Below are 10,672 nucleotides of genomic sequence, written 5' to 3'. Positions count from 1 at the left end.
ACGCTTAATATGTCAATAGGAAAAAAATATATGCTGTAAATTGTGCTGTAATAATTATTGGAAATGCTTGAGCCTTGCCGGAATTTGGCAATAGCTGCAAAAGCTCCACTAAATATAGGACTCCAGGCACACTTAATTTAACAGGAGATTTATCAGTGGCCTTATTGACTAAAAATTCCTCTTATTTAACATTTATAAGCCTTTTTACCACACAAATTTCTCTACAGCATAACAGATAAAATTTATACTGGTTAGCTTCGCCAATATTGTCAAAGCATTTCCCAACAACTTCTGGAACACAGCAGCCAGGAGATAACTAAACCAACTGAACTAGGGCATCGGAACCACCAGAACTTCCAACGGTGTTACCCTAAAGAAAATGAAGCCAATCTCTGCTAATATCCCTCTCATTTACACGCTTTGCTACCAGATTTCCCTAAAGGCATTAGTGGCTGGCAAACAACTCCCAGCACCTTGATTACAGGAAATCATATTTCTCCCAATGCCAAGCTTCTTCATAAGTATTGAAAATGGTTTGCCTACTAAAATACATTTTCTTCACTTACCAGTAATTCTACACTCTGAACCACCCAATTTCCTTCCTCTCCCAGCGCAGGAACCAGTTGTATTCCTGCTCAATATATCCGGACTCCTGGCTTGCTTTGTGCTTTTTTAGTAGAGATGGGTCCATGCTTCCACGTTTGACAGTGGAATCAAACAAGCTTGGAGACTGTTTTGGAGGAAGAGAGAGAGAAATAGTTTTATTAGCGGGGATTGCAAACGATTTCAAAGATTATGGCAATTTAAAACGTGCCGATCTTTATCTCAACTCCCTCGAATGTCAAGAATTGTGGAGATTAACTGCAGAGACACAGAATGTTGAAATTTTTATGTAAGAAAGATACTCTCCACTTATTAAAGTAGCACTGTTCTTTAATAATCGCAGTTGCCATTGGAAATGATGTGCCATCACCAGTGATTCCTACAGGTCTCTGTTTTGCTACAAACAGGTCTTCAAACCTCCACCCTGCTCCCACCCAGACCGAAGAATGAGCCCCAGAAAATCACCCTTCTTCAGAACTACCCCTTAGACCTCTTCTCTTACCCACAGATCACACCCCATGTCATCAAAACGTAACTCCCTGCAAAGCTCCCACGCACACAGCCCCCCAGGCAGACAGCCCCACGTCCCAGTGACCCAGCTGCGCGCTCCTCAGCACTTCACACCAATTAAAACAACAGGACAGACTCCCATGATGTGCCGCAAACAAAAGTCTGGTATGAGAGATTATTTCCATTATTAAAAACCTATTTTGAAACCAGATTCGGAGCGCTTTTCGCACACACACGCACTCTCCTTCAGGGCCAATTAAAGCACAGAACGTGCCCAGATCAAATAGTTAGCTCTGTATCGACGTGAACTTTCCAGATTTACATTTGCAGGACACATCCCTGCTGCTGAGAAAATGCAAGCGCCTTGGCAAACAAAATCACAGTTTCTGGTTTCATTCAGCCTTTTTTTTTTTTTTGCTGGTGATTATAAATGTGAAAAGCAAGACTTATTTACTTGTTCAGTGAAATCACACGCGGTTACAATACTGCACTTATTCACAGCTGAGGAGGTTCATGCAGAGAGGTCACAGGAGCATAGGAAGTGATCGAGGCCAGATTCTGACTCAGTAAGGCGCATACACACAAAGGCAGAAATATATTATGCCTGTGCTCCAATCTGACAATTTTCTCTGGGGGGAAATTAAAGAACTACAAGTGAGGTCCAAATCACAGCGATTTTCAATACTACATCTTCCCTGAGACTCCATCTGTTTCTCTCTCAAGCTAGCGAGAGGGTAGTTACAACTCCAGTGCCCAAGTCGCTCCTCCACAGCAGATGTTGCAGAAAGTAGATGCTTTCAGAGGTTAGTCCTTAACAAGGAATTTAATCCAGGCTGAAATATTTATGAATTCTCATCTCAAGGCCTTTAATAAAAACCTCCTTTTTCAGTTTTCCATCCCACCCCATTACAGACTCCGAAGTTCATGTGTTGGTTTAAGCCTTGGTTTACTCGGAAGCAAACTCACGTGCTGTCACTACAAGGACTTTTTGCGCTCAACTGCAGGCAGATGTTCCAGCCCCGGGAAAACACTATCCCGTACCTGAAAATGGCACATTAAATGAGCAAGGTCTTGTAAGCAACACACTTAATAACCAATAAAGTAAAGAACTGAAAGAAAACGCCTCGAAAGAAAAACAAAGACATGGGACACAACTTGAAAAACATGTTAGAGAATTTGTATCTTCTCACAGTATGAGTGTTAGGAAAATTTCCCCATCAGCTTTAGTGTTTGTCAACTGGACGGGATGTGTCATAACCGAATGCTGGAAACTCCTAGGAAGAAAACTGACATCTAGTAGTGGCCCTCACAGCTAATTGAATAAAGACATCTAATGAGGTACACCAGCTACAGTAGTAGCAGCAGGCCTAAATAGATGAAAAAGGGGAGAGATATATATACACACATAAAAACCCCATATATATGTGTGTCTTGTTGACACTGATGTCATTGACCAGTGATACATCTAATTAGGAACGGTCTCCTCAGCCTTGCTCTTGTCGTTGAAGGACAGATTAGGGGGAAATGCAAAAGTTCAGTGGTTGAAATTTTAATGGCGCTACTTAAAGTAACAAAGATGAAAATTTGGACAGTGAAAGGATTCGAGGAGATTTGAGTAAGATTTTTGTAATTCTGAGGGCAGAGGGAAACCCCTTTCTACCTCATTTGCTAACAGGTAGCAGGATGACACTGAATTAAGTTACAACACAGAACAGCTACAACCAGCGCAGAGAAACACATCTTTTTATTGCAAACAGACAACTTGTGCATTCACTACCAAAACCCAAGACGCCAGGTTTTGCGAAGGTCTGGGTATTTTACTTTCCCTATTCAAACCTGTTACAATGCAAACTAAAATCATATTAATCAATTTTTGTGCTTCAGGCAATAAGGAGATCAGCTTGGGAGAGGAGTCAGAAAAGATTAATATGCATTTTGGGGAGGTTTCCAGGTATAATGAAGTTTCAGGAACTGGCTACTTTTGAGAAAAGGCTATCAGGACGGAGAGATTTCATTCACTTTATCATTGTTTTCCTTTAATCTGGCTAATATTTTCAAAATAAAATAATTCAATTTTTTTAGAGATAAAATAGCAGACTGAAATTTCCAAAGTGCTTAAAATGGCACACTAACATCCACTAATACTTGGGAAGTATTAATGAATCTTAAAATTCTGTCAACTGAAACTACTCACAGGACAGGCACAAGCAGAACCTGACTCGCTCCACCTGAACTAATCCCAGGTCAGATGTGGAGTGTATGGCAGAGGGAGAACTTGACGCATCAAGCATCTACGTGCACCTTCCCATCGTGCTCAGATCTATGCAGCTCAGAGCAGAGGCAAAAGGAGCTTACGTCTACTTACACCTGCTACGTGGATGTCCCTGAGAATCTCCTATTTATTTTAAGGATGCATAAATCTGGAAGTATTTATTTGTGTAATGACAGCATGTATTCACAGTGGGAAAGCAGTCCCTCAGGGACTTCACTGCTAACCAAGATGTCTTTTTAAGCAGCACCACTCTCAGCATGAACATCTACCACGGCTGTGCTGGTCAGTCAGTTGCTCCTTCTCAACTGGAATAATGCAGATGAAGCTGCAAGGCTGATCTTTCTATCAATACCCTGAAGGATGAAAAGGCAGAAAAAAGAACTGATGGTTGTTTAGGAAGGGACGATTGTGGAGATCAGCTTTCAGAACAGTTGGTTTATAAACAGGTTTTGGTTTGGGCTTTTTTTGCCAAGCAGCAGATTCACCTCTTATTGCAGAAGTCTCCACCTTCCTTGCTGTTAATTCACATCATGATACTGGATTTTAAAATGTCTGAGAAAATATAAAAATCAGGGTTTAAGAAGTTTGGTATTTATATTTTAAAATAATAGCCATCTCTAGGGTATCCCATCCAGTCCGGAGCTTGCTGATGTGAAGAGATCCTTCATTTAGAGATGAGATCATCTGCACATAAGCCATTGCACTTGTATGGGGCATGCAATGGCAGTACCTTTTAATTGACCATTAATCCAGGCTTCATTAGAACTACTGACAAGCTTCATTTTCTCTTGTCAGCATATGGCATCACACAGTTTCACCATAGTTTGAATCATCTGTTCGCTAACAGCTACTGGAAAGCTAAGTCATAGAGATGAACTCTGAATGCATAAAAAAGAAATCATGGACCAGAAGCCTGTAATTGGTTGTAATTTATTACAAACAAGGAATACCTTTTCATCTATTTTCTTCCTTTATTGTAGCATTGTTTCTTTGCTGCTTTAAATGAAATTCCCTTGATAAACTGTTCATATCGTGAGACCTGAATTTGATTTATCATTGTCGAACCATTTATATTAATTGTAATTCATCTTTCATAGATCACACAGATTCAGAGATCACTTCCACCTTGTTCAAAATGGGTACGTTTGGAGGTTGCAATTAGCAGGGTGGTGCGGAAGCGCTGGACATTTTTACTATCTGAGAAGAGTTTCAACAGTGACTTTTGGCCAATGCTTTGCCTAGGTAGATAGTAAAGAAAGTAAGACAGGGTGGTAAACATCCTTGGCTTGCATTTCCTTGGGAGACTCAAAGTTAACGGCCCAGAAAGCAAAAGGGAAAACTAAGTGTCATGTTAAAAACATTACTTGTACAGCCAGCAGGAGCATCTCAGTACTATCACACACCAGTGTCAGCAGTCACCCTTTTGTAAGCTTGCCCCAAGTGCAACTATTGCAAAGATATTTTCATTTGCATTGGGGAAACCTCTGCATTTTTGACCTCATTTTATATTTTTTTACAATCAGATTTAACACACAGGCACTAACTTAATGCCATTTCACAGTGTTCATTCCCTATGAAAAAAGGATTTCCAGAATACTGTAATGACTTTAAAAAAAATGTTCTGATCTTTCCCAAGTGGATTCCTCTACTTTGTGATAGCTTCTGAGTCATACAACATGACTAATAAAATTTTTGCTGATATAACTCAGATTAAGATTCAGACAGTGAAAGATTCTCTGGCTTGAAAATTTGTGGTTTCTTGTTGCAAACTGTACTGGCACTTTTTGTCCTGCTTTTTTATGACCTCAAATAAACCTCACCCTACAGTCTACTTTCCTCTGTTATTTTACTCTCTCTTAGCTCCTCGGTGTCTCCTCTTTCAGAAACTGTATTTGTCAAATGCTTCCCCCCTACAAACTCCAGCCTAGCTCACTGTCCTCACCCTTACACCACCTAACTTTGCAAAGGAGCGAAAAAGGCCCGTTCCTCGATGGTACCAGCCTTTGCCTTTTGCCCTTCATCATCCTGCCACAGAGTGCAAGCAGAACAGAGCCTACATAATTTTAAAAACCACATTTCAGTTACAAGCCCTGCATTTTGCTTCCAGATGTGGTGGATTTTGCTCGGCAGCCATACACGTCTGTACCTAAAGGAAGAACTAAGGTGCATGACAGCCACAGGGGCTCAGCACCATGCGGGCTCCGACTCCTCCCGCATTACAGCCCCCACACCGTTATTTTGAGATGGACTTTTGCAGAAATCCATGTCTCTGACCACCTGCATGACCTGCAGTAGCCTTGAGCCCGGGAGCCCTGGGAGGAGGCCTGCCCGGCACAGGTGAGCTGCATGAGTCCGGGCCATTTGCGCCTCTCTGCCCGGCCATATAAGCAGGGCGAAGGGGCAGGGCGGCCCCCCCCAGAGCAGTCCCAGCACAGCCAGGTAGGAGACCCCGTGCAAGAGCCAGGCCTGGAGGCCCTGCCCGGCAGGGCGCACCGCACGCCCGGGGCCAGGCGCTGCAGACTGAGGGCCGAACCCGGGCCTGCTCGGGCCGCTTCCCTCGCCCGCCCGGTGCGGGTTTCCGGGCCGCGGGGGCGCCCGGGCAGCTCCGCCCCGGCGGCGCCTCCCCCGCCGCGGCCCGATAGAACAGCCCCTCGGCGGCGCCGGGACGTTCCGCCGCTCTCCTCTCCCTCCTCCTCGCGGGCAGGTGCGCGGGCGGGCCGGGGAGCCGCGGGGCTCCGGGGCCCGGCGGGGCGGGCTCGGGGCGGCCGCGCAGGAGGAAGCAGCAGCAACAGCGGCGGCCAACGCAGGCCTGGCCCGGCCTGGGCAGCGCGGCCCGCTGGGGGCGGTGGCGGCCGCCTCATGGCCGGGAGGGAGGGGGGTGTGGGGGGAAGATGGCTGCGGGCCGTGTGTCAGGCCGGGGCCGCAGGGACCTGGTACCAGGGCCGCTCCCCGCGGCCGGGCCTGGACCCTCTGCGTCCCCCTGAGCAGCAGCGGCGGGGTGAGCGGTCACAGCCCTTGACGCTGGCCTCTGTGCTGGGGTTTGACTTAGTCTTACTGAGCGATGGGGCTTCTTTGCTCCCCGGTGGCTGCGTTCGCTGACATCCGCAGGCCCCAGGAGAGGAAGTCTCCCTGCTTTGGCGCCCAGAGCAGGCGCTAGGCCCGTGTTGGTAATCACTGGTAATCCCTTGCCCAGGGAAGGCTGTTTCGTGGTGGCTGTGGGAGCCGAGGCACTCCTAAAAGTGCGTTGGCCTCCATCGGGCTGCGGATGGAGCAGTGCAAGGGGGGATGGATGGCAATGCCCTGCTTTGTGGCAGCTGCCTGCGGTCAGGTCAGATTAGCATGAAACTGCACTAGAATAGTGCCTGTCAAATTGATATTAACATAAAAATCTCCTTTTGCTGTTGACAGAAAAGTCAAGCTCTGAAACTGTTTGTAAAATAGGTATGCTATTGTGTTTAATACAATTTTTAAAACAAAGTAAATGTAAACAATGTTGGGGTTTTTGCCCCAGTTCCCAAATAAACCTGTTTCTGAGTTGTATCTTATTTTTGAAAAATAGAACTTTTATTAAATGGTAAGGTGCAGCCTCTACAGTGTTTCACATAGGAAAGCTTTCCATTTTGTAAACTGGGGCATGATGTTTGGTTTAGAAATGGCTGCCATGGCGTAACTCGTGTCCAGATGTGTGCTCCCCTGCACAGAAGACAAGGGTTATCTTCTGGAGGGGTCTGTTCAGATGACAGGGTTCCCTTGTGAACCTAATGAAGGTTTTGGCCTTTAAGTCCTGCCTGTCTGCCCAGTGCATGGGGGACCAAAACTGGTGGTGTAGGAGCTCTCCCTCCCTCAACTGCCTCTGTGGCCTTTGGTCTTCGCTCGCTTGCATGGAAACACAGCTTAAGTGGAGCCACGATAGGGGATCTCCTGTTGCATTGAGATGCCTCCCTGCCCTGTGGTGTGGAGCCCATGGAAGGTCTGGTGAGCCGAAGGGTCTCCTCTAGCAGCTCTGTTCCCGTGCACAGGCACCCCTTGGAAAGGTTTCTGTGTGGTCTCTGCAGGAAGAAGTGAGTGGAGCCTGTGTGCCTTTACATCTGCCCCTTGTGTCAAGACCTGAAGGGTTAGCAATATGTGGGACTACCTGGCTCTGGTATCAGGCTAGCGCTTGCAACCCTGGAAAAGCATCATAGATACCACAGAATTTCTTGTTTTAAACCCGAGTTATTTCTTCAGGTCTTAATTTTGGGTTGGGGCTTTTGCCATCTCGAACAGTTCCCCCTTCCTTATCAGGCTTGATTCATCTTTTAAGTTCCTTAATGCGTGTTTGTGCTATGATGTTTGTAAAGCTTTTTGCCTCTGGGGCAAGAACTCACCCCTGTAAGGCAGAATACTTCTGACTAAAAACATCCAGTTATGTGAAACTTGCCAAGTTGCTTATTTGTTTACTTCTGAATGTTTTGTCAGTCTGGGACATAATTTTTCCAAGTACAAAGTTTTGTTTGCTTTGTTTTCAAACAGATGTTCCAAATGTGGACAATTCTACCAAAAGCCTCAAGCTTCAGAGGAAAAAAATGTAGCCATGTGAGCTTGCAAGGTGGCTTTAGCAATTCCTATCTGCATTCTGATCCATGACAAGCTAATTACACCAGCAACTGAACAGAAGCTCTATAGGAAACTGTTGTAGTTATATTGCAACTTGTGTTACCGTGACTACTTTATCTCTTGATGACTCTGTAATTAACTTGTCACCACTGTTTAATGCTTAACGTATGTAGAGAATCAGTTAATGGCATCACTAAAGGGATAGTAGCCTGAAGAAGCTCATGCCCTTTGGGAAGGTTATCGGAGTTTCCTTGAATGGCTAATTTAAGGACTTGTGCAGAAAAAATACGAAGTTTGTTATGGGAAGTGCGGATAAGATGGAAAGGCTGCACCGGAGAAATTCTGTTTAAACAGACTTCGGTGACGGGGAAACTGTTAGAAGAAACAGCGATGCAAAAAATCCAAAGTAGAACATGTCAGAGACATGGATGACCACTTTTATAGTATTCTTTCCCATGCAATGAGGGTTTTGGAGGAGCAAGAACAACTGATGTTTATGAATTAAGCCTTGGTATGCCAGCTGCCATACCCCTCATGCTCCAACTGGTGCAGAATTTCCATGTGAGCCCTGTTTTCCACCTCTGGTACAAAGGGTGACATCCTCACTCATGGTGGCTGCAAGGTGGTTTCAGCAGTGCTGGTCATTCTGGTGTTGGTGCTGCAAGAGCTTTGTGGGAACAAATTGCAGGTCCTGATTTGTGGGGGTGTTCAACCTCAGCCTCAAGACTAGTGAGCCATTCTGGCTGGGATGCAGCTGGCCTAAATTAAACTTAATTTCTGCAAAGAGTGAGGCAAAAAAGCCTCACTGCTTGTGAGAGTTGTTAACATTTCTCACTTTATATTTTGCAGAACAATATGTTAAATTCTGAATGTGTGAAACTTCTAAGCATGTCCTGAAGGCATTAGTATTCAGTCTAGCGGTTTTAAAGATTTCCTGTGTTAGAATAATTTCCTGTTGGTAACACTGGTGAAGTCAGCAGGTGCCTAACCTGGTCGGGACTGCCCATTCCCAGAAGTTGTCAGGTGAAGCTGAGCACACATCCCACCAATTGCATAACTCGTAAAAGCAAGCACTTGTTAAATCTATTTGTTTTTATTATGGACATCGATCTGCCAGTCGCAATAATGCATTTATGGACATTTTTCTGCAAGCGCAGCGCTGGTGGCAGTTTCTACTGACAAATTGAGTCATATGGACAGTAGTTCAAAATACGCTTACTTTATTGACGGATTGTGCAATTCTCTAGTTTACCGAGTGTTCATAAGATATCTGGACTGGTGAAGAGAATGTAACTAATGGGAAAATGTAGGACAAAGTTTTAATTTCAGGAGGCTTGAAATCTTTTAGGTAGTGACAGGTTTCAATCTGTGTCTTGGCTGGTTTTGCGAACTTTAGCTTCATTAATGCCATAATTAAAAAGCAAATGGCCTGGTCTGGTGTCCTTACTGCAGACTTCCAGTTCTTGAGTTTCTTACCTGTGCTGATAGCTGTGAAGGTTGCTGTTCTACAAACCTGTGCTGGCAAGGGCTTCAGTTGTGCTAATTTATCTGAAGGTGTCATGAGCAAAACCTTCCTCGTGCAAAAAAAAAAATCCTGTGTTAAATTTTGTTGTCTCCTGTAAGGCTAATGTTATCACCCAGCGCAGGCGTGTTTGGGCCAGTGTTAAGTTAAAGTTACACTGGAGGAACAATCAAACTGTAAAACCAGACCAAACCTGTATTCAAGTATTTTGCAGAAATACAAAATGCAATTTTAAAACTGATCTACTTGTGTGGTCCAGACTACTGTTTGAAAAAGTGAAATGTATTTGAATGTTAATAAAGCTTGTGTGGTGTTGGAGTTTCATGGAAGTGGAGTAATTGAAAACTTTTCTTTGAAAGTGTCACTGTTTGGATGCTTTTTCTTAATCAATTTTTCAGTTGTTTACTGTTTATACCAGCAGAGCAAAAGCACCCTATTCTGATGTCTGTCAGTACTATCTGCTATCTATTTTGATTTATATTATGCCAAATTAAATGGTAGAAATAATTTCAGGTATCTTTTCAAGTCACTTGTAAAATTTGTACATGCAACTGAAGTTCTCCCTAATGCAGTGGAGGTTCTGAAGGTGATTAAAAATACTTAATGTCTGCAAAAGTCATCTTTAATCTCCAGGAGGGTTCACTGATACAAAGGTTCTGACTTCCCCTCTGCTTTTCAAGTGAAATAGTAGTAAAATAGTGCTACTGACAGGGGGCCCATAGTCTTGGGCAGCTTGGTAAAGGGGAATAAAAGAATGATTCTGCCTCTCAAAACAGGAGCTGCCAGCATCCAGTGAAGCAGCAAACATTGGTTCAGATCGCACTGTATGTTCACTGGTCTGTAGCTGAGCTGCTGGGGATGCTGCGTTTGGGCTCTGAAACTTATTTTACATTCAGAAATCCCACTTCTGACTTGGGAAGTTTGAATCCCACTTCTTTGAGGGGCATGATGGTAAAAATCACTGAATGCTTGGCCTTGTTTTTCTGTATGCTGTATAGCTCTGTGCTGCTGAAGGTGGGATCCTGAAGAGATGGGCTTTTGTTCTTACCTGATGGGTGCATTTTCAGGTTTTAATTATTACTCTGCCACTTTTTAGTGTATTATGATCAGATCAATGAAATTGATATTTTACTAAAGTTTATGTATATTAGCAGCACGGCCCACTCTGC

At 44.3% G+C, this 10,672-nt stretch overlaps 1 protein-coding gene across 2 annotated transcripts in view; it reads left to right on the top strand.

The window, feature by feature from the left end:
• Window positions 1-5,974: 5,974 nt before the first annotated feature.
• Window positions 5,975-10,672, top strand: part of MGMT (O-6-methylguanine-DNA methyltransferase) — a 168,409-nt gene continuing 163,711 nt past the window's right edge. Inside the window, exons 1-2 of one of the 2 annotated variants that reach the window (XM_054831663.1) lie at window positions 5,981-6,089; window positions 6,794-6,826. The gene's annotated coding sequence lies outside the window, so the exon portion shown is untranslated. Of the gene's footprint in view, window positions 6,090-6,793; window positions 6,827-10,672 lie in introns of both variants that reach the window. The other variant, XM_054831664.1, reaches the window with a different exon arrangement.

Source organism: Grus americana, chromosome 7, assembly GCF_028858705.1.
Source record: "Grus americana isolate bGruAme1 chromosome 7, bGruAme1.mat, whole genome shotgun sequence".
Taxonomy (NCBI): domain Eukaryota; kingdom Metazoa; phylum Chordata; class Aves; order Gruiformes; family Gruidae; genus Grus; species Grus americana.
This window is presented reverse-complemented; position numbering and strand designations above follow the sequence as displayed.